General features: G+C 34.2%; 1 protein-coding gene and 1 long non-coding RNA gene across 2 annotated transcripts in view; one reads left to right on the plus strand and one right to left on the minus strand.

The window, feature by feature from the left end:
- Positions 1–20,574, plus strand: part of LOC148108663 (uncharacterized) — a 403,649-nt gene extending 383,075 nt beyond the window's left edge. Inside the window, exons 4-5 of the long non-coding RNA XR_015727181.1 lie at positions 15,141–15,229; positions 20,140–20,574. This is a non-coding gene — a long non-coding RNA (uncharacterized LOC148108663). The remainder of the gene's footprint in view (positions 1–15,140; positions 15,230–20,139) is intronic.
- SYT1 (synaptotagmin 1) overlaps positions 1–24,177 on the minus strand; it is an 820,357-nt gene that overhangs the window by 430,100 nt on the left and 366,080 nt on the right. The window lies entirely within an intron of this gene.

Genomic DNA, 24,177 nt, shown 5'->3' on the forward strand with positions numbered 1-24,177 from the left:
GATCATTTATAGGCTACCCAGTGTAGGCTTGCATGGAGAAAAATAAAGGTAATTTCGCCTCTGGGTGATACTAATTATAACCCCCCCCCCAAAAAAAAATGCTATCGAGTAATTACTGTGTACCAGGCTGTGTTGTAAACACTTCACCCTGTATTAAGTTACTTAATGTTTGTAACAATTCTCTAATTTCTATGTATGCATATCTATTATGTAACTAACCTCATTGAGCTAATTCCCTAAATTATGTGACTCAAATTTCTGCACAGTCCATATCAACACAGTCCAAAAGTAAAGTATGAAGTAAGCAAAATCAAACTAATGAAACTTAAAAATTCCCCCACTACAAAAAAAAAAAAAGCCTATAAAACAAAAAACACAATCTGATACTTTCATCTCAATACACTTTTTTTGAATATCACGTAATTTCCTCTAACAAAACTATAGGAATGTAACAGTATCACACTTAGTCTCTGATTGGCTCTGAGTATTATGCGTCAAAAGGTTTTACTCTGAAGTTGCTGAAGTATAACATCAGGTAACATAGTAAATGATCATGTCCACTTAACCCAGTATGGCATGCCACACAGAAAAGGAAGCAATGCATTCATTGCCCCACAATTATTCCAGTTCAATTATACAGCTTATGCCTTCTGGAAAGATGATCATTTTAGCTGGTGCTAAGTGTCCTGCTAATTAAATAGTTTTCAAGTTACCGTTAGATTACTTGTAGGTTACATTAGATTACTTGTAGGTTACATTACTTAAGCAATGTAGCCTACAACTACCTTCTCATTTTTCTTATATGACCTACTGCTTGTGAACCAGAGAAAGAGCAGACTACTTTGGAAGACATGGTTGCAAAGACGGTATCTCCATTTAGAAAAACAAAAAGGATATAATCAACATCTATAAAGACACAAAGGCAGTCTACTGGGTCAACATGAACTTGTTTGCAGCAGTCTTGAATCACTAGAATTTAAGGTTAGTGACAGCTGTTAAAAGCTTGAAAGAGCAATCTTGAGACAACAACAAATACTGAAATTCCACACAATGGGCACTTTGAGTATAGAAATGCAGAACTTCAGAGAACTAGAATGAAAATATTAGTATCTCTGAAGAAAACTTTAGATAATTAATAGATGACAAATTTATATGGGCTACAAAAAGTAGAATTCCAATAGTTTTGTATTGCTTTCTGCTATTACTTGTGCCTTAGCCAGTATGTGGACATAGACACAGACCATTGGGCTAAAAGAAATGTTGGTAGATCAAGTATAAACTAATATATTTAGTCCTACAGAGAAAACCGTAGCAGGTTCTTCTTTAAAAATTTTATCTAGACTCCTTTTCCTCTTTTGAAATTCTTCAGAAGTGTACCTCATTCCAATTCACATCTCACAGAAACCATCCCTAACCCTATTGATCTAAGTGAGAGTCACTCCTGTGTACTCCAGAGCTTCTTTGACCCCCCTCTCAATGTGATGCTCATGGTACCGCTCTCCATTGGCATCTTTACTCGCTAGTCTTTTCCAATTGAGTGTGATGTCCCAGAGGCAGGGAACATGTTAATACATCTGTTCATTACACCTACCTCACCAAATGGTTTCATTAGTTGTTAAATGACCTCACTTCTTTTTTAAAATAAAGAACTAGGTGACAAAAAATGATTCAGAAAGGTGTTTTTATTTTCCAAATTATTAAACATATTTATCCGCTCAAGAACTGAGAGTTGACTTTGCAGATCACTAGTATTGCCAGATTAAGTTACAGTAGAAAATATTTTTTAAATTCCCTAAAATTTGTGCCATTACTTAAAGTACTTATTAAGAGAAACTCTGGAAAGGCTAAAGATTAGAAATAAATCTAAAAGAATGGATTAGAACGGGGTTAAAATACAAAATAGGTAAGATTTCCTATCTGCCTTCTTTTATGACCAGCAAAACTCCCAACAAAGCATACATGCAGTAAAGTTGCCATATTTATTAAGTTTCTTTACTAACATATTGACTATTAGACTGTAAAATAAGTGTAAGACTTTAGAAAGGAATGCAGTTCTTCCCAACTCTGGCTTTCTATTTTTCAAATCAACAGTAGTGTTTCTTTGTTTTTTGAATCCTGTAGCTCATACTTTTTAGAACTACATTCCTCAGAAACAGAATCACTTCATGTGGCCTCCCTGATCACGACAGAACATTCAAATGCACTTACAGTGGAAAGGACATGGAAGCATTTCCAACTGTTATCTCACTTCTCTACTGAGCTTATAAAGCTGCATTACAACTGCGTTTTTATTAGTTTGAGATAGGGTAGAACCAGTGGTATTCTGTGATGGGCACACATTTTCTAAAGAAGCCCTGACATCTGTTGTTCTGTAATAAGTATAGACCTAGATGTTTGATTATTTCTTTTTAGGAGCCTCTTGTTAAGAATTATGCATCAGAATTATTGCATCTATGAACCTCTCTCTTAGAGTTCATGTAGAAAAATGTCTTTAGTGGAATATACCCTCATTTACGTTTTAAGGTAGCAGCATCAGTTCATAAGCAACATGTTTGTAGTAACAGATGGGTGCAGAAGGATCAAAGGACATTTGAAACACAATAAAATCAATGTCTTTATGTAAGGATGCTTTTTAATTATAATCACACTTAATTATAATTACTCTTAAGATCACTTCAATAACTATAAGTAAACATTTAAAAATATCTTATTTGTAGTTATTAAATATATTATAAACTTATTTATAATAAAATTCTATAAGAAAATCTTTCTTCCAGCTGATCCAATACTTTTTGAACACAGCTGAAATTCTACAAAATGGAGCTGATACTAGATAACACACACAGCTTTGTATCAGTTTGTAAAAAAAATAAATTAGCTGAAACATTTGCTGAAAAAAATTGAGAAAATAAAGTTTGAAATTAGCATATTTAGAGTAAATATATACATATGTAAAACAATTTCACATATATTATTATATACAATAGACTCTTGGGCCCTATAAATATTAAGTATTTTTCTCAATCGATATTAAATGGATCTTGAATGTTTTCACACTTGCGCAAATAATACAAAATGAGATTACAGCATAGTGTATTTTCTTTTAAATTATAGCTGCAAGTAATAAAACTCAGTCACCAGAAAGAATTAATATGTGCTATTCTGAATGATCTTTGCTATGTGTCTGAACTTGCCTAGTAGGGACTAGGTAATTATAAACTTGGAATATATAAACAGAAGAAGAAATGGCAAGGAAGTGATTGTCAAACTTCTGTGTTTAGATTTGTGAAATGAAATGAAAAGAGAAATTTGAAATATCTATCGATTCGTTGGTTTCTAAGTGACAGCTCGTGTGTGCAGTGATTTTGTTGTGGTTTGGAACTACCTGGGCCTCAGAAGCATAATCCATTTATTGAAGGGTTCTTGGAGAAGGGAGATAAACCTTTATCTGTAACTGTAACTTTCTTCACAAGGAAAGATGAAAGGTACACTTAAAAGTGGCTTTTCTTTTCCTTGAAAATTACAATTTGAACAGAATTAGAAGAGGCTGTGATCTCAAATGAAGCTATGTAAGGATTTAGGGGATAAGAGAGGAAATTGAGGGAAAGAAATTTCTAAGTTGTTTCTAATGATGTTTGAAAGATTAACCAAATACGGTATAATGTCACTCCTTTTTCATATTTTGCAGGATTATTATAAGATTAAGATCTTTGGTATTTTATTTTAAATGTACACAACAATCTTGCAAATTCATCTGAGTCAAAGAAAAAGTGTAGCGTATTTGGGCCAGTTCAGTGTATTTTGAATCCCAAGAAAAGCAAAGAACATAGGTTTTTTTTTTTTTTTTTAGAAAGACAGGATCCAATTCTGGCTCTACTCACCTACTGACTGTGTGTCCATGAGCAAAGTACTTAATCATTTCGGGCCCATGTAGTTGCAAAATATAATTAATAAAATCAACTTCATAGGACTTTTGTCAAATATAGTATTAAGCTCAATGCTTGAAGTATAGTAAGGGCTTCAGCAAGTGGTAGAATAAGAAATTAGGAAAATATTCATTTAAATAGAAAAGAAAACCCTACAAATACTTATTATTCTTCCCAATAATCAAGGTACACTGTCATAGTCTCCACTGACAAGTGATAGATAAACTATGTAGAATGTCCATTGCTTTCCTTCAATCACTGGACACGTGGTAGAATGGAGTATATACAACTTTCAATAGCAGATCTTTTTGTGGCATTATCTCCCTGCTCCTCTGATACAATGACCTGAGGGTAGAGTTCATGTTCACTCTGTAGGACATTTTCATTGAAATCACTGATCTGGGTTTCCTACTTGATTTTTCTCTCTTTAGTCAGGAAGGGCTTTGGGGTCCAGATAGGTTTTCATAAGAGTTTTAAAATATCAGCTAAGTGGTCCAAAGAAAAGAGGCCTGTTAACGTTTTTAAGCAGAAAATCATAAAAAATAGATAGAAGAAGGAACACAATTATGAAGTATAAGATTTGATATGCAGAATGAATTTCAAAATAATTTAATAAGTCCAGGATTCTTACATCTGAATACCAAAAGTCATCAACAGCAGACTCTTGCTTATCAATGAAATATGGTAGCATTTGAATAGACAATTATCTCCTACAGAGCTTGGTACAGAATGTAAGGGTTTTTTCCGTTTGTTTGACTTATACCTTTGGTTTTTCTAATTTAATTATTAATGAAGTTGTCAATCGGCAGTGGTTTCTGTAAGGTAAAGAACTGATCAGTGAACACTTGATAGTGTATTTAGCACGTGTCAGCAGATGTCGATAATGTATGCATCTCTACAACAGCTGCCAATTTCCATAGACCTGAGCTGTGTCCAGGTGCTAATTGCCTTCTCCAACTATGTAACTCTTCAACGTCACCTCAACTCCTTGGTTTCCCACAATGGTACCTTCACTGTAAGAGTCTTAATATCAATTTCATTGCTCCTTAAAATTAAATAATCACGATAAAATAGAAATGAAATGGAATGACACATTTCATTCGTTACCATTCAACCACCATTTATCAAGAGCCTGGCACTGTGCTTGCTACGCAGGTGCAGCTATGGAGAGAGAGATTTGCTGTTGGTCTATAGGCGATGACATTCAATAGAGCAAAGACAGAGTTTAAGGAAACGTAAGAGATTACAAAGTACAACAAATTTATAATTAGCACTAGAGAAATGACTTCTGATGTTGGTTATCAAGCTTATTTAACCAGTGATCAGTATTTAGCAAAAAAAAAGAAAATTAAGAAATTGTTGCGCTTTTTACTGTAATGGCCTTCATGATTCCGGACAACAAAATCTTTTAAGGTGTCTGTCATTAAAGCACAAAACCAAAAATCCAACTTTCTTAGTAAACTCTGATGCTAAGATAATGTTCTACCTTCATTCTCTAGAATTATTATTTTTCTCCATGAAAATCAAAAGGGGATTCCCCATAATAGGTAAAATTTAAGATTTTCTGTATTTTCCTAATCAATCTACTGACTATATAAGGAGATCAGATCTCAATAAACATCATAATCTTAGAACTGCTCTTAAAATATAGAACCTATGTACAAATATCCTCACCAGTCATTAATTTTAATATTTTTTTTCTTTTGAGGTGTATTTTAAATTTAAAACGATGGCCACCATTGTTTCAGATATTTAAGATACAGCCTTTATTTTTTTCATTATGTTCAGTTAGCCACTGTATAGTACATCATTAGTTTGGGATGTAGTGTTCAGTGATTCATTAGTTGCGTATAACACCCAGTGCTCATCACAACACGTGCCCTCCTTAATACCCATCACCCTGTTACCCCATCCCTTTAAAAACACTAAAGCCTCCTAAAGGTTCCCTTCTAGAAATGGAGGGAGAGGGACATTAACTCACTTAATCCTCAAGGCAATTTGGTGGGGTAGATGCTATTATTATCCCCAGTTTTACAGACAGGGAAAAACTGAGACTCAGAGAAATTAAATAAATTGCTCATCACGAAATACAGGTGGAGGAGCCAGGATTCAAACTCAGTGTGCCTCCAGTTTGACTCTATATTAATGCATGACTCTATACTTTATATTAATGCATTATGTTGAATTGTTCCAAATATTTCTCAAAATGTTATTTCACTTGTGTGAAATATTAAAAACATGTACACACTACTAGTCACTTCATCAATGTTAGTACTCCATTGTTACTAAGGTACTCCCTCCCAAGTCACTACACAGTATGTTTTCATTCAGAAAAATAAGACCTAAACTCAATATAGAGTAAAGCAACTTCATTTCATCATAGTTTTCCATATTATAGAAGTTTCCATCCTTACCCACACATCCTGGCCTCTTACACTACCCCAATCTATACTTACCCACATGCACACACATAATACCTTTGCAGAAAATAAAACACATAGTCCCATAAAACTAGAGGACAAAGAAAGATTGTTTTCTTCCTGTTTTCAGGTCACTATTAAGGTGCAGTTCAATGATACCAACTAAACCCCTCCTTGACAAATAGCATTTATTGGTCCTTGAGGTCCAACCACTATTATCCCACTCAAGATAAACTAACAAAACCTGAATGGTGTGTTTGAAAATTAAGTAACATTTTTTCTCATCTTCTGGATTCCGATCCTGCTGATCATCCAGACACTCCCTCAATATAACGTATCGTATAGCAGCCGGCCGAGACTAAACAGGACTTCGGAATTATTCTTAAACTCTTGAAAAACTATGTTTTTCTCTCGTAAGGTATTTCAAAATATCTTAGAAACTCTGTTTAACTGTCACTTTAAACTGAAATAGTATTTGATGATATCAAGAAATATTTCTTTTACAGGAGAAAAGATAAAAAAATAGAAATGGGAAATTATAAAATTGAAAAGAAAATCTCAAAGGCATATGAACTCAGCACATGCATTCACACAGTTTTCCCATCTTCAGGGTTCAGATAAAGATTTGAATTAGCTCCCTTGAAAACTGTTGTTACACTAAAATAAAAATTCCATCATCACTTCCTTTTCACATAGTACTCACAATACTATGCCCCAAAATAGAATTTAAATTCCTGATTAACACTGCAATAAAAGAATAGAGAAATACGAAACAGTCAATGCTGCATTAATTTAAGTACACTTTAGTAAACGGGTCTTTAACATTCAACGTTATTATACACATATAGATGAGTTACACCTTTTATTCTTCCTCCACATGCTAGTATTTAACAAAATCCCCAATGAAAAATACATATTTAAAGTTATTTATAATAACAAACATGCCATTATTTTAAAAAATGTTCTAGGGCAATTATCACGAGTACAACAAACTGATGAAACTGAATTGGGTTCAAAATTAAGAGGATAGTTACATATATTACCCTCTCTATATTTCTCTCTACAGATATCTATATATCTTTCCATGTATGTTCCTGCCATAACAGAAGCTATGCAGGGTATATATAAGAGCATTTTTAAGTCTGTCATTCATTATTTTTTAATTATTTTGATAATTTAATTATGGTTTCAAATATAAAATTTAATAAGTCGAAAGAAAAAACTTATTTATCGAATGCATGCTCATTTAAATTGGAATACACAAATAATGGAAGATAATGTTTGATTTAATTCTGAAGCTGTAATTTGCAGCAGCCTTATTTTCATGGTCAAGGTGACTTCTGGATGTACTGAGTGAATCCTTACACAGAACTGTACCAAAGAGAAAACAACATGTGTCAACCCTGTGGGTGGAGGTGACATGCAATTTAAAATGTCTAATTACACGTTTCACTTTAGCTAAACATCCTGAAAGATGACAGGATCTAATTGCAGATTAATGCATTTATTTCTCTAAGGCCACAAATGAAGTAGCTAGAGGAAATGTTTCTCTGATTCTCTAAGCAGTCCAATTCTATTAAGTGTCTTTGCCATGTAAAGCTGAATAATTGTCTTGCATATCATAGACCCCAAAATATGACTATAACAGTAGTGGACTTTGAAACATCACTAAGGATTGTTTTAAAATTTGAATAGGTGTAAAAATCATCCCTGGCTAGGGGCCCAAAGCAAACTAGGCTAGACCTAATGAAAAATCAGAGACACTGTCTTCCGGTCCTTCCATGTATTCCCTCCTTCCTACTCTCCCTCTCCATGCCCTACCTTCTTTTTGATTTTTTTAATGAAAAATTTCAAAAAGCCTTTTCCCTCTGGCAAAGCATATTTGTGTTTTCTTCACCTCATACTGTAGATTGAATTTACAGATTTCATTGAAATTTGTGTTTGCTGGATGCCAAAACTCTTTCAGGCATTGCTTCTGTTAGTTTATGCAGTTCGCATAATTTCTCAACGCAACACCTCAACTCTCTCTAAACTGGGTGAGACTTTAGAATTTGATGATGATGATACTGTGTACATACTGCTTCAGTCCATCCATAAATGCTCTGAGAATTTATTAATGTGCCATACTCTGTGTTGGAAATGAAAAGATGAACAAACTCCATCTAAGTACCTCTGGAGTTGTCACAAATAACTCTACTGGGTATAAAAGCACATGAGCGATATGTGCTCTGAGAAGGGGATATTCATTTTGAGGTTGCTCTTGTAGATTGAATGTTTACCCAAAATTCATGTTTTGGATTCCTAATCATCATCAATGTGATATTAGGTCATGAGGGTGGAACCCTCATGAATGGACTTAGTGCCCTTATAAAGGAGACCCTAGAGAGCTCTCTGGCCCCATCCACCATGTGAGGACACAGCAAGAAGAAGGGTGTTCATCTGGTAATTCATTATGGCAACCCAAATGAACTAAGGTGGTGGTGGAATCTGAGATTGATAATATATATATTATCAATTGCAGCTCTTCTCTATATTTTACAGCCCTATTTTCATACTTCACTATTTTCCTAACTTTCTCCAGGCTTCCAATGATCTAGCCCCATAACCTGTCTTTTGGATCATTCATTCATGAATCAATTCCTGCCACCAATCTTTATTGTGCCCTTCTGTGTGGTTAAAAGCTGAGGGTACAGTGATGAAGACAAGACTGTTCTTTCAGGGAGCCTATGGGGTAAAGTAAATTAACAATTTAATTGCAGTTATTAAGTGCTAAGCATGTCAAGTAAAAAATTCTGTCCTCATGGTTTTGTCATTTAAAATTAAGCTCTCCTTTCTTTCATGCCATTTATTTTGCTTTGTTTTTAATAGATTATGAAAAAATGACTCAGGATATAGAATGTGATCCAAGAAATCTATGTAGTCTCTACTAAGGGAATACCACAAATGTTGATTTTTTCTCAGGGAGAAAGGGTTGTGTCAACCTAAGCAGTCTCATACAGCAATGGTCATTATAGGAGACCAGAATCTACACAGTGTTCATTAAACCATTGATTAAATTTTGCCCTGTTAAAAATTTTTTTAATTAAAAAAAACACGAGGAAATGTAGGAGTAGAATGATTTTATGGGGTCAAAATGTGACAAAACTGTAGTCTAGAAACACTTCAGAATTACTAATAAATTAATAGTGACAACAGTGCTTTTTGGTATAACTACTATACAGTATTCATTTGAACAAAGTATGAGTCACGATAGCCTGACAGTCCATGCTGAATTTGAAACAAATTGGAGCTATAATTTATAGTACAATAGAACCTAAGACAGAGGCACATGTAGTCCAGGCTCTTTAAATATTCTATAAATAATAGCTCAGAGAGGCACAATTGACAATGAGCAGAGGCTGGATGATGAATCATCAAGTAGTTTAAGTAAAACCCTGCCTGATTCAATGCTTTGTTTTTAAGCCACCTGCATCAGTGTCTGCTGTAGCAGGACAGATCAAATTGTTCTCGGTTTTATTTTTCAAAAAGCAGACGGGCTTACAAATGATAAGTTTTATTATATTATGAAAAACTGATGCCAAATTGAAGGGCTGAGCATTGTGTAACTCCAATTATCTACATGTTGGCCCAGGATTTACTGCCAAGCAATGTAAAAGACATGGCTAATGTAAATGATCAAGCTTCTCATGGCTTTGGGTTGCACGTTCGTAATTTCATTTTGGTCTCCGTGGCCTGGAGGATTCATTTCTCCATCCTTCATTTCAGGAGTCTTTTTTGTTTATCCCACCAACCAGTTACCAGATGCTATATCAACGAAGCTAATTAGTGGAGTCTCCTTCGAAAGCCCATGCTTGCTGAGTGTGGTCATTAGAACGGGCAGAAGGGCAGAGGCTGGAGACATCCTGAGTGACACCCAAACTCCAGCAAGTGTTCTTGTAGCCAAATCACTAGGAGCTGCAAGGCGGTGGTGACTACACTGTGGCAAAAGATCCACTCAGGTGAATAAAAAAATCTGGTTGAATAGTAGGTTGACTAACTTGCTCACTGTATTAATACAGACTGAGAAAGTCTTATTTTCATGGTAACCATTTTATTTGTTTATATAAACTGACATCACATAGTAAATGATCTCTCTTAAGCTAGGAACCCCCCCCACCTTGGAGTATCCTAATTATTTATAATTTGCATATTATTAAATCTCATATTGATATCCTAAACTTCAGTGTCTTCTGTATTAGGACCCCAAATTATCATTATATTTGTACCAATTCCTTTTTTTTTTTTAAAGATTTTATTTATTTGACAGAGACAGCCAGGGAGAGAGGGAGCACAAGCAGAGCAGGGGGAGTAGGAGAGGAAGAAGCAGGCTCCCAGTGGAGGAACCTGATGCGGGGCTCGATTCCATAATGCCGAGATCATGCCCTGAGCCAAAGGCAGACGCTTAACGACTGAGCCACCCAGGCGCCCCTCTCATATACCTTTTCTATGACATTGATAGCTCCTTGAGGACATGGACTTTATTTCTAATTTACATCCCAAATCTTTAGCATAAATCTGGTAAATTATTGTTTAATAAATTCTTGCTTAATAAGTAAATGAATGAAGCTCCTAGTCCCTCAATATAAAGAGCAGATGTTGAGAACTTCTACCCAAAAGAAAAATCTGTTTTGTAAAAAGTTAAATGTGAGGCTTTATTATGATAAAAGGGGTGGATGGTTATAATGAACCAGGACAGAGAGTTAATCCAAATACTGAGAGTCTGGGCTTAACTATTATTCAAAAAGGATATATTCCATGTTTATATAGAGGATTTCCTCATTTCCCATTGAAACTAACCATCTTCAAAATAAGATAAAAATGTATTCAATGTAGAACTTTATCTTTTGATGTCTATGGGTGATATTGTTTTTTTTTATTTCAAGTTTTTATTTAAAGTCCAGCTAACATAGAGGGTAGTATTGGTTTCAAGAGAAAAAATTAGTGATTCATCACTTACTAACACCTAGTGCCCTCCTTAATACCCATCACTCATTTAGCCCATCATTCCACCCACCTCCCCTCTAGCAACCTTCAGTTTGTGCTCTATAGTTAAGAGTCTCTTGCGGGTGCCTGCATGATTCAGTCAGTTAAGCATCCAACGCTTGATTTTGGTTCAGGTCATGATCTCAGGGTCATGGGATCAAGCCACAGGTTGGGCTCCCTACTCAGCAGGGAATCTTCTTGAGATTCCCTTCTTCTGGCTCTCCCCCCACACTCTCTTTCCCTGACTTATTTTGCTCAGCATAATACTCTCTAGCTCCATCCACATCATCACAAATGCAAGATATCATTCTTTTTGATGGCTGAGTAATATTCCATTGTATATAGACCACATTTTATGCATTCATTAGCTGATGGACATTTGGTCTCTTTCCATTGTTTGGCCATTGTTGATAATACTGCCATAAACATCAGGGTGCATGTACACCTTTGAATCAGTATTTTTGTATCTTTTGTGTAAATATTTAGTAGTGCAGTTGCTGGGTGGTGGGGTGTTTCTATTCTTAACTTTTTGAGGAACATCCATACTATTCTCTGGAGTGGCTGTACTAGTTTGCATTCCCACAAACAGTGTTAAGAGGGTTCCCCTTTTTCTGCACCCTCCTCAACATCTGTTGTTTTCTCTGTTAATTTTAGCCATTCTGACAGGTGTAAGGGGATATCTCATCATGGTTTTGATTTGCATTTCCCTGATAGTGATGTTAAGCATTTTTTTTCATGTGTCTGTTAGCCATCTGGATGTTTTCCTTGGAAAAATGTCTGCTCTTGTCTTCTGCCCATTTCTTAACTGGATTTTTTAGGGGGCTGTTAAGTTCTTAATAGATTTTGGATACTAACCTTTTATATTTAAAAAAAAATTTAATGTAGAAACTCATCATTCCTCATGAAACTATTTGTAAACTGGTACTTCGATGATAGTGTGATAGCTACTCTATTTTTATATGAGAGGAAAAATAGAATGGCACAATTTTTGTTCAGTAATTTTCTTAAAATGAAATCAAGGATTTGTCGTTAAAAAAAACAATTTGAGAGTCAAATCATTTGACTAAATAACGTATGCACTTGAAGTGACTTTCTCACAGTTTATAGACATGGCAAGAATAAGGAATATTTCAAACATAACTGGTTTCAGATATTAGCTTTGTCATTTACTAGCTATGTGTCTTTCAATAAACTTTTTAACCTCTCTGAAAAGTATTGTTCTACTCTGTAAAATGATGCTCATGACTTCTACATCCAAAGTTTGTTGTGATTACATGAACTACTATGTGAAAAAGTGCCTGGCACTTTGTATGTACTCCACTGAACCTAGTCCTAACTGATCACTGGGGCTTGTTAGAAACTGTGTCAAAATGTTAATTTCACTAGAAATATGTATATGTCATAAGAATTTACTTAGAAAGGGTTTGCTCTATGATTCATGGTGCATCCATTTAATGAAACATGATACTGACAAAAAATTATAAAGTAAGTTCATATGTATAAATACATTATATCTTATATGAGTGAAAAGATAGTTATTGTATATAATACATATAATGTATATATATATGTATATATATATACATATCATAAAAAATCTGAAAGGATCCATAACAAACTGACAGTTACTTTTTAGGGATATTTTTGCTTTTGAAAATATTTTTGAGAATTATGATGTAATGGAAAAATGCTCAAATATTTCTAACTTTCGAAAAAAAAATCTTATTCTGCTGCTCTGTATAAACATTCCTTATACTATTCATTTACATCTACTCTGTTCCTATTAAATTAGAGGGGAAATTCATATCCCAAAGATTTTTATAGTTCAGATAATCCGACGTAATTTAGGATGCCCTTTGTCCCTTGTTTCTCCTTTCCAGCTAATGGGAGGGAACCACCTTATTATTCTTTCTAGCTCCTCTGTTCTTTATTCCTATGCTTCTTTTTCAATGTGAGGCATATGCCAGAAAGAGTTTTGAAAGTGTGCTGTATTTTCTCACTCAGAAATGAATGTCTCTACTTGGTCCCTTTTACAGGAACTTATTTCTGCTATTTTCCATCTTAGACATTTTCTCTAACAAGGACTCAGAAACACCTGCCATTGTCAGTCAATCTCTAGAATACAGGCACTTAACAGTAAATTATAAATGAAATGGTGTTGTGATTGAAGTCTCTCAAACTGGGTATTATTTAAGGTTTTTAAAACAAAAAAAATACTAACCATAGTATTTTGTGACAATTCATACCTTTTAAACTCATTTGGAACTATCTTGAAACCAGTGAACACATTTTACTCATTAACATAGCTCTGCAGATATTGGCTGGTGTTATTTTATGAAAATAAACATTATTTCACAATTATTATTAATGTAGATATCCTGACAATTCATAAAATATGGTTTTCAATATTTCTGCAAGTATTCAGTGGCAAGTCCATATTTCCAACATATCTTCTAAAGTAAAATGATTAAGACATTCTATTTTTTTTATGTCTATGGTTCTAAAAATGACCATTCCCATATTAGCCTAGGGATGTAGCATGTCTTTGCTATTACTGTAGTCCTTGGTTTGGAGAAAGAAAGAGGTGGTCCTATTTAAGAACCTGGAGTTTTAAAATTGGTGTACTAGAATGTGAGGGATGCTGCTTTTTACTACAGGAAAAGGGATTTTAACTTAAGGGATTTTAACTTAAGGAACTTACATTTAAGGAACCAGAAATGGAGATAGCATGCATTTAATATCAGGGCATGCTAAGGAAGCATCTCTCTGTGGACACTAAGCAAGTATTTATCTCTATTTTGGCATAGGGAGCATTGAAGGAAATGGATACTACTTAAAATGCTAAAATGTTCAGTCTAATTTAGGATGCTCATATATCTGTGATAAGATGAAAGGAAAATGAATTCTTGACCAGATTAGAATCTTGAGGATACTGTCAGTCAAATACCACTTGTCATGCCTTGGGTTGATTAAATTCATATAATCCTATATATGCATGAATATAATGAATGCAAATTTTACCCCATGAAGCCTAAATTAATAAACAGAATAAATATGGCTTCATTTTATAGCATTGTACAGAAGAAACATAAAATGACCAGCAATTGGTGTATATTATATCTGTAGAATGTGTATCATTAATAACAGCATATTTTCATTAAAATATGGGTTATGAACTGTGCTAAATACTGCGAACATCCTTAATTTTCTGTCACAGTATATTATAAAAATTTAAAAGGCAGTAATTAACCTGACATAAGTGTTTCTTACAAGCCAGCTGTTAATTTCTAGATGAAATAATACATTTTCTAAATTATATTTTGATTAGGAGTAAAGATAGCAATATGACTAAATAAGAAAATTAAATATGTCATTAATTGTAGAAAATTTTATTCCATGACTAATTCACTCATTTTGAGAGCACATAATATATTGAGTTATAGTAATAGTGACTTTAAAAAAATTATTTGAGAAATGGTGCTTTCTTTCCTCCTAATTAAATGGTCAAAGTAATCTACAGGATGCTTCATGTTTTATATATGTGTCCTTTTCTAGGACTGCTGTTAATGAGTTTTTACATACAGTATTTCTATGCTTCCTTAAAAGCGATGAAAAGATGAACTTGGCAATTTATGGCTGGTATTTCAAGAACACTACTTGACTCTATTAGATTACAATTTTAAGAGATTGGTTTATGTGAAAGACCTACCTGAAATTATTTTTCTTTCAACCCGATAGAGTCACAACTTCTTTAAATTCAATCATATTTTAGAGTACCTCTTGCAACGGGACCAAGCTTTTCCAAACCAATGAAAATAAGCCAAGAAGTTCCATAAAGAACAACAATAATTTGACTAAAACGTAAGTAACATACAAAATCTCTGTCATCCTCCAATGCTATACTAGCTCTTCTGGCCTTTGGGTGGTCTGTTGGCACTAAGATTATCATCAGCTTGAAAAATAGTAATTTCAGTACATACTTAAAAATTTTAATCTCTTATTAGTCATTTTCTTTTAAGTGAATCTGTTTTTCTTTTCTGGTTTCTGTCAAACTTTTGTGAGGCACTGTTTTATTTGGTTGACTGTGACAGCCTGTATGAAGAGTCCCTGACTCTTCAATTGTTTGGCTTGTCTCACAGAAGAGTCTAAACTCACCACCCACTGAGTTTCTAATTCCAGGTCACAATGTATAATCTAGCCTAAATATGAGTGGTGTTTCTTTTAAGAAAAGGGCTTACCAGTGAAAATCGCCAGTGCAAGATGATCCTCCTCTTTCCTCTCTGTCTTTGCCCATAATTTCACTTTGCCAAGTTGTGCCCAAAAGAGAGGCTACAGAACTGGGCAGTATACAAGGACAGCACCATCTAAAGCATCTTCTTGAGGGTTAATTCTTAAATGCATAACATTCCTGCTACTTGCCAAGGAGAAATAGGAAGAACCAATCTGATGCGGGAGAGTAGCTGCAAATCTTTCAGGAACAGTTAACACAAAATAACAAACAAAAATGGAAAAACTTAGGTGGTACTCTATCACCATATATTAAGAAACCACTGCTAATTAAACATTTTGGAAAACAAAACTTGTAAAGCTGTTTTTGAAAATAGATGTAATTCTCATATCCTTTACAGTAATAATACTTAGTACCTCGATGCTGCATTCAAATCCAGTGCTTTTGTTTGGTCACTATAAAGCTGAGATATTTTAGCTAAAAATGTATTTTTGACTGGCCTTCTGACTTGGTGAGTTAATATATAATGAAACAAGCATTATTACATATTTAGTGTAAGATGTTATGAGCACTATAAGTGGTTTTAAGAGTAGTTCTGGTTTTATAAATACATGCTTTTATCTATTGAAAGTAACTTCCTCAGGGGTCGGGAATTTGTTTTTCTTGTTTCCTGCTATATCTCTAGTTAAGAGATGGCTGCCATATACCAGATGCCCCTGAATTCTTACAAAATGAATCAATTCGTTCCCTTCTTGTAAGAGAAATGATCTTTTGGGAAAATATTTTTTTTCAGATTTGAAAATACTTTTAAAAGAACATTTTACTGAATTAAACATAAAAGGGCTCTATGTTAGAGTTCTCATAGATAAAGCGCCCTCATATATATAAAGTCTTCTGTACATTAAAAAAAAAAGGTTCAGAGTTTTTCTTTCAACAATCCTAAGTACAGTGGTGACGTTAAAGAGGAAACCACATATTTTCAATCAGACTTTTTTTTATTCCTCCTCAGAGTTTCTCCTCTGAGGATAAGAAATATTAGAAAAGTAATAAAGCCAAGAGGGGCTGCCTTCAGTGTTAGGTAGGACACGGGAGGCATGATGGTTCTGGGGGAATGGACAGGAAACCGAATAAGGGCAGAGATAGCACAATTATCTATCCTTTACTCTCTTGATACAAACAGAAGTCATTTCCCATTAATATCATTAGATTTGTGTCTGTGACTTACACAGCCAAAACCCACATTAGTAAAGCACAACACTAATGTGACTAAATTAACACCAAAGACTGATGATTCCATGAGTGTCTCATATAAGCACTGCTAATCTCATTTCCAAGGGTTTGACTTAGTAACATTTGCCTAACCACATCACGGAATAACCAGAAATCGTGTGATCCTACAGAGAACAAGTGTATACACATAATATACATGAGCTATGTATGCATATACAAATATGGATGATATATATGCATATTTTAGGAAATAGTGTCTTATTTATTCTGAAACAAATCCAACAGCTGAATTGTATTCTTTCTAAATTCCTTTCTGTTTCACACATATCTGTGGCTCTACATTGTTTTTAAATTGCTTTACTAAGACATTGTCAAGAAATGAGAACTAATGTGGTGATCAGTGACTTGTCATGTTTTCATGCACATGTTTCCAACTTTTGGTGTACAAAGACAGAAAGTGTTCTGAAAATTTTGTGAATTTTAGTACAAAGTTTTGACGAATCATGTCTCAAAACTAAGGGAGTAAAACACTTTTGCATATTGATATTAATCATCAGAAAGTATTATGATGAAGAGCTACACTAGCAGCGAGTATGTGTTAATTAAAATAAAATTTTAGCCCAAAAAAGCACAAGTTTTCCAAAATTACATTGTTTTTAAAATTATTTGAGAGAGAATGGGCATGTGTATGCACAAGGAAGCAAGGGGGAGAAGCAGAGTGGGATGGAGAGGGACAAGCAGACTCCAGGCTGAGCACAGAGCCTGATGCCGGGCTCTATCCCATGACCCTGGGATCATGACCTGCGCCAAAACCAAGAGCTGGATGCTTAACTGAATGAGCACCCAGGTACCTCCCAAAATTACATTTAAAGGAATTATCAAATGCTGAGGTAAATAAGCCAAGCTAATTATAAGTAAGGTACAGTTCTGTTTTAAATGTATTAATTTTATTTTTGTATTATATGCAAATTAACCTTATTTCACTCACATTTTGTTCACAATCTTTTATTTATTGTAGTAAAGAAAATAACCTATCTGTTGAACAGTTCTTTAAAGGGGTTAGGATCAGCTGAAATTTTTTCAGGAATTTTTTTTGTTATACTTGCATTCTGAACTTCCAAAATAAGCCTAAAGTCAAGTCCACTAACAAATATTAGATAAATGTCCTGAGGCTGAATTAGTAGGTTATTTTCATTTTTTAAATCAAAGCTGTTTGTAGTAATTTGTTAAAAATATTCCCATCTTTTGTTTACTGTTTATCTCTAGAGCAAAGCCAAATGAAATTAATCTCTTTAATAGCCAACAAAATCATTCCTGTACTACACATAGAAGGTGGGGGTGAGGCAAAGGATGGCATTTGTTGAGATTACTGTTAAAAAGAAAAACTGTCCTCTGAGCATAGGCTATATTTGTGTTACACTGAAAATTAAGCATCTTTTGGCATATATCCCTTTTCAGAGATTAAAATTCTAAAGTCTTTGTGAAAATAAACTGATTTTTTCAATGTTGCTTATCAATGCATAAATCCGAAAGGATATGAGCTTTTGAAAGATCTATCTTGCCATGTTTACAAGATATCATCATTTGAAAACAGTCTATAATTATGCAAAATTTACAACTCTAGGCAACCAGTATACCAGGAAGACGTTATAACTTACGATTCATTATAAAGTTTAAACAAAGTCATAGTTTTATTAGAGGACTATCCAGGAAGGCATAAGAACAGTAACAATGAGGTATAATTGAGAGGTTTTGCAAAGTCTTTTCCAAAAATGTAGCGTCATGGCAGCATTGTACAACTTGTCACTAAAGTTTAAAAGTCTTTTTCCAAACCTGGCATGCCATTCTTTTATACTAGTTTTAATAGTTGACTGAAACTATAATAGACTGAGAACTATATCCTTAAGTGGATTATTCACTTAACAATTATTGTACTCTGTACAGAATAATTTAGTAAATATTGCCTTCTTATTCAGTGAAAATTTATTGATTATCAACTATTTCCAGGCTACTATAGAGAGAAAGATGTAGAGGGAAAAAAACACAGAAACCTCTGGTGAATTTTTCTGACGATTTCATAGAAATGCAAAATTTAAGATACTATTTTAACTGACATCCTCATATTACATATTATACAATTGTAGTTCAGAGGAACAAAGTGATGTCAGAAAGAGCTAATTAGAGGCCAGACACTGAACTAATACCCTATTTTACTAACACAGTAAGCCGATTCTACCTTTTAAACAGTTCAAGTGATTTAGATAAATACATACTTAACCAAAAATGAAGACAAAATGCTTTTAAATAGTGGTGTGCAATTCTGTAGAACTTCTGAGACAGATATGGACACTTTCATACAGCAAGGACATAGAATACTTGGTAATTTGGATGCTAAAGAGAAGTGTTTTTTAGCAGGGAGGGGTAGGGTAGGATAGAGCGAGGCCTTGAGACTATGTTGGAGTTTAGAAAGTTAGGCGTATTTGGAGAAGTATTGTTTTAATTATAATCTTCTACAAGTAGTAAGAATGTGTAGAGACAAAGGTCAAGGACCAATTTTGATGGTCTTTGAAAACCAGAATAAGACAACAGGTGGCAACTGCATGGATTAATGTGGTGTTTTGGGAAGATTAAATGGGCAGTTACCGGGTTGAAGGGCATGGAGGCTAAATAGATTCTAAGGACTCAAATGAAAATTATTTTCTTTGGGCATGGGTGTGATGGAGAGTGTTAGTTGAAGCTGTTATAATAAATTGATGGGGCCTCTAGTAAGACAATGAGGTTGTACACAAGGGTGGTTGGATTTGTGGTCAAAGGAAGATGGTGAGCTGGGTTCCAGTAATCAGTGAACTATGCTGGGAAGTGTATGCAGAGGAAGGGTTTTGCACAAGAGGGTAGTGATGATCTTTGGCAACTTAGAATGTCATCCCCACTTGCAGCCCTCCCCGCCCCAACTCTACTCCAGATGTAAGGGAATGAACAGCTTCCACTTGGGTTGGTTCTATTTCTTAGTGAGTAAAGTAACTGAGTGTTTATTATCTCAATGAAAAAAAAGGGAACATTCCATAAAGAAATGTAGGATATAGGTCATAAAATAGAGATCGTAAATGCAGTTCGTTGTAGACATAACAATCAATTGAAAATATTTAATAGAAATCTTGTGTTTTGATCAGTAGTCAAAGATCGCATGAATAAAGGGGATATTATGAGTGTAAATAGGATGCAGTTTCATATGGTTCAATATGAGTTAAAAGTTCTCTCTTTTTTTCAAAGCATGTACTTAATGTAATATATTACGTTTCCCTCCAACTTTCAGGTATCCTTGGACTAATTCACTAATCTAACTTGACACAGTACTTTAGGGATTTTGAATTCTACTGATTTACAGAATTTGAAGAAGCACTGCCCTTTTCTTTGGGAAAAGTGCATCTAAAAATAAATCTGAACTCCAAAAGACTACCCAAAATCTTTTGTTGTACACTAACTTTGTCACAATAAATTTTACTTGAAGAAAGTGGAACATTAATGGAACGAGGAAATATTTGTTTTACTTTGATCTTATGATATTTGACCTCTATAAAACAAAGAAGGAGCCTTAAAAATGGAATCAAGAGAAACATAATGTTGGAATAGAGGATTGAAATCAGCCAAGACACTCAACACTTCTCGCAATTGACCTCATCTCCCCCGAGGACAGATGATAAGGAGAATTAGTTTCAACCTGATTTAGAAAAAAATATTATGAACCAGCATTTGCTCGGTAATGACTAAGTAGAGATCATAGTTGTAAGCTCTAATGACTAACATTAAGGTGGAGAGATGGCAAATGATACTTTATAAGGTTATCTTTATCTTTTATATCTATATACTAAACACTGAAGAACCAAAAATAAGATAACCAGCGGGCACTGAGATTAGTAAAGTTGCATGGAGGAATTTGCACTTGATCCGTACTTTTAAGATATGACATAACAGACACTAAAAATGGCAAAACCCCTTAGCAGATGGGACATGGTCAGAAATCCTAAAATCTCTGTCAGTGTAATTATAAGAAAGTGAGTGTCGCTTTGGCCATCACGGCCTTCCATTGCTAATCTTGGGACTGTAGAACTCTGTTGTATGATACTTACATCACACTTATAAAAACAATCTCTTGTTACCAAGCCACATTTGCAATGTTCTAAGTAAGTGCAGAAGGTGAATCTAGGATTCCCATTTCTCTCATAACCTGAATGCCTGTGTGGAGGTTAGTTTAGACTACAGCTAGTTTCTCCCAGAGGCAAGGGACTGGATTAAGTATCTGGAGATCCTTCTAGCTGTGTAATTATTTTGTATCGATTGTAATTATCCACAAAGCACGAAACTGCTGAGAGCTCTGATTCCAAAGCCATGACCTAAATGTTCCAGAGTCCTACCCTTTCCCCTGTGAATTCAGTTCCCGTCTTTACAGAAAAATTAATGCTACAGATAAAGCTTTAGGTAGCATTTGTCTTTTAACAATGAAAATAAAGAACTTAGATCCTGACAGTAAGATTTAAATTTAGAAGCTTAGTTTCCAAGTTCAAAAGGTGACTTAGAGCCCAGGTGTCTAGAAAAACAAGAATGAATATGAAAGCCATACTCTAAGAACTCATAGTCCACATTTACATTTAAATGAAAATATCCTTTGAAATGCTTTTACATTAAACTATTCAAGAGATCATTTTATGAACTAGGTTTATTTTATTTAAAAATACTGATTAAAAGTTTTAATCATCTGCGGTGAGAAATTCAGCAGTGCCATAGATCTTAAGGTCTCTCCAGATTCAAAGTGTCTCTCCTTGTCATTTGGCAACTGCATGAGGGATGCGTTCTAGAAGCAGCAGACGTTTACACACAAAACACTCTTATTCTACAAACTTTTAGACGAACAAAGAATGGCAGCTGCAGAATACTTTTCATTTTAAGTAGTCTTAAGCAGGTATCCCTGATTTCTGGCAATTTCTGGTCTGGTTTTGTCATCATTAGGGTCTACAAAAGCAACCTATGAATGAGCTACAAAAAGACAGCAGCTGTTCCCATAATGTTACAGTAGAGTTACGCTTTTTGGATAGCTTAGATTTATGCCTCTGGCCCAATCTGTCAACTTATAAAACAAATTAAAAAGTAATTTTGAGGTCAGTAAATCATGAATGATGAGTCACAGGACTTTATAACATTTACCTTATTAATGAGTTATTTTCGATAACCTAGTATTCTTGGCATGCTTATGTGTGTGTGAGTCTGTGTGTATATTTCAACCCCCTCCCCTTTCCTGCACCTGTGCAAATACGTGGAGGGTCATTATCTTTGGTGATATGTCCATAGACGACAAAGGATAAAATAGGTACTATAATAGTAATGAAATACTTCAGAAGTAAATCTCACAAACTGCTGCTAATTCATACTTTATAGTGAGGTTTCCTTATCAGTTGGACCACATTTCTCAATTTCTATTCCACTACTAGCTTTATCCTATTAAACCCAGAGGATAGGTTGCATCTTCAGACCTGGCTTACTGAGTACTAGCATAATTTGGGCTTACTCCCTGATAGCTGTTTGAAGTTATATATTCTTTCAGTGTTCTATTTTCCTAGCAAAGATCAGTGTCAAAGGAGAAAGAAATAGAGGGAAAAGATTGGAAAGGAAGAGAGAGGAGGGAGATCCTAAGAATTCAGCTGTATAGGGATGGCAGATGGAAACAAAGAAAGAAGGAAAGCAAGAATAAGATGCTTTTTAGCTTTTACTATAATTCTTTAAAATACAATTCAAAGGCTCACAGTGCTAAACCTTTACTTCTACTGTTAACTACCTTACACCTTCACATTACTTTGTATGGTCAGCATCACATTAAACAGCATAAAATCATGATCTCAGGAATATCAGTCACATTTGCTCTTCCCCAAATAACTGAAAACCATACCTAATTATCTTAAACAGCATTCAAAAACTAGATATTGGAGCATTCTAGCTTTCAGAGAATTATCTAGGTAGCACTTCTTATAACATTTTTATGAGTTATTTTGTTCTGAACAATGTTTCAGCATTAGATGACTACAAAAATCTTCCAGAGTAAGGCTTTTTGTTTAAAAGATTCTGAAGGAATAAGAGAATTTATAATTTTTGCTGTCTCCTTAACAAGATGGCATAGAAACACTCTTTAATTCCAGTTTGAAAATAAGAAGCTGCTGGTATAAGAACATGGCTATTCTATTTAAGTAATTGTTCAACATGACTTACCTTAATTTGTTTGTCTTTATATTATAACCACATCTCTTTTTTTTAAATGCAGCATGACTATGTTCAATGAAAGTACTAAAAATACTTCTATTAATTTTATTTTGATGATAATTCTTTTCTGCGCAATTTTAATAATTTAAAATATGATTTCAGTTTTGTTCATTACTAAGATAAAATCTAATTTCAAATTATAACATTTAAAGGTCACAAAGGCAGCCTCTCAAGAAACAGTGGTAACAGAGAGTACCAAAAACATCATCACTATTTTTTTCTCCCCTTTTCCATATCCAAATAAGTTATACCCAGGTCTACAGTCAAAGAACCTGGAAAAGAAGTCCAAATTGTAACATAATATTTTGTTCAAGATGGCTTCCTTCAGCTTCCCTAAACTTTAGACAGTTGTCTTCCTAACTCTAGAGCCTTGATCTCTCTTTTCTTAGAACATTTTAGAAAACTTGTAATTGTAAAATCTTTCTCTGTTCCTTTGAGATGTAAATCTTTTTAAAAGCTTCTTACCAGTTTTATAGCCACAATTGTCTTCCTCAAGAACCTGGAAGCCATCCCTTTGAAATGTAATCATCAATAGTGCCCCGATGTTTAGATGTCCTGATCCAAGTTGTAAATCTATCTCCTGTCTTGAGGATATGGGACTGTTTCCTTTTCCTGTAGGTAAAGCCAATTAGCAAACAGAACCCTCTACTGGACCGCTTAAAACTCTCTTGCACATTGTTTCAGGCGGATAGGGCTCAGATTGAGTTCTGGCTTCTAATGCAAAAACCTTGATTCAAGGCTTTCTTGCTTGTTTATGCCAAGTTGCAGCACTGGTTACATTCAGAGAAAATTATTGTTCACACTTACTAATAAATAAAGAATTTAAATTTTGTGTTATTTAGTGAACAGGAAAGCTTGGCATCTTTATAGGGAAAAGTAGTAATTAAACATATCTCCTAATGCTACCTATGAATATTCTATTTAAAGAAGAGAAAGAAAAAAGCAGGCATCTCTGCAAAGGCAATTTATAAGAATTACACTTAAAGCTCTTTTAAAGATATATGTGTAATGATTTAAAAAGGCAAGGTCTACTTTTCCAATTATA

Source organism: Ursus americanus, chromosome 17, assembly GCF_024610735.1.
Source record: "Ursus americanus isolate L20-20 chromosome 17, mUrsAme1.1.p, whole genome shotgun sequence".
NCBI lineage: Eukaryota > Metazoa > Chordata > Mammalia > Carnivora > Ursidae > Ursus > Ursus americanus.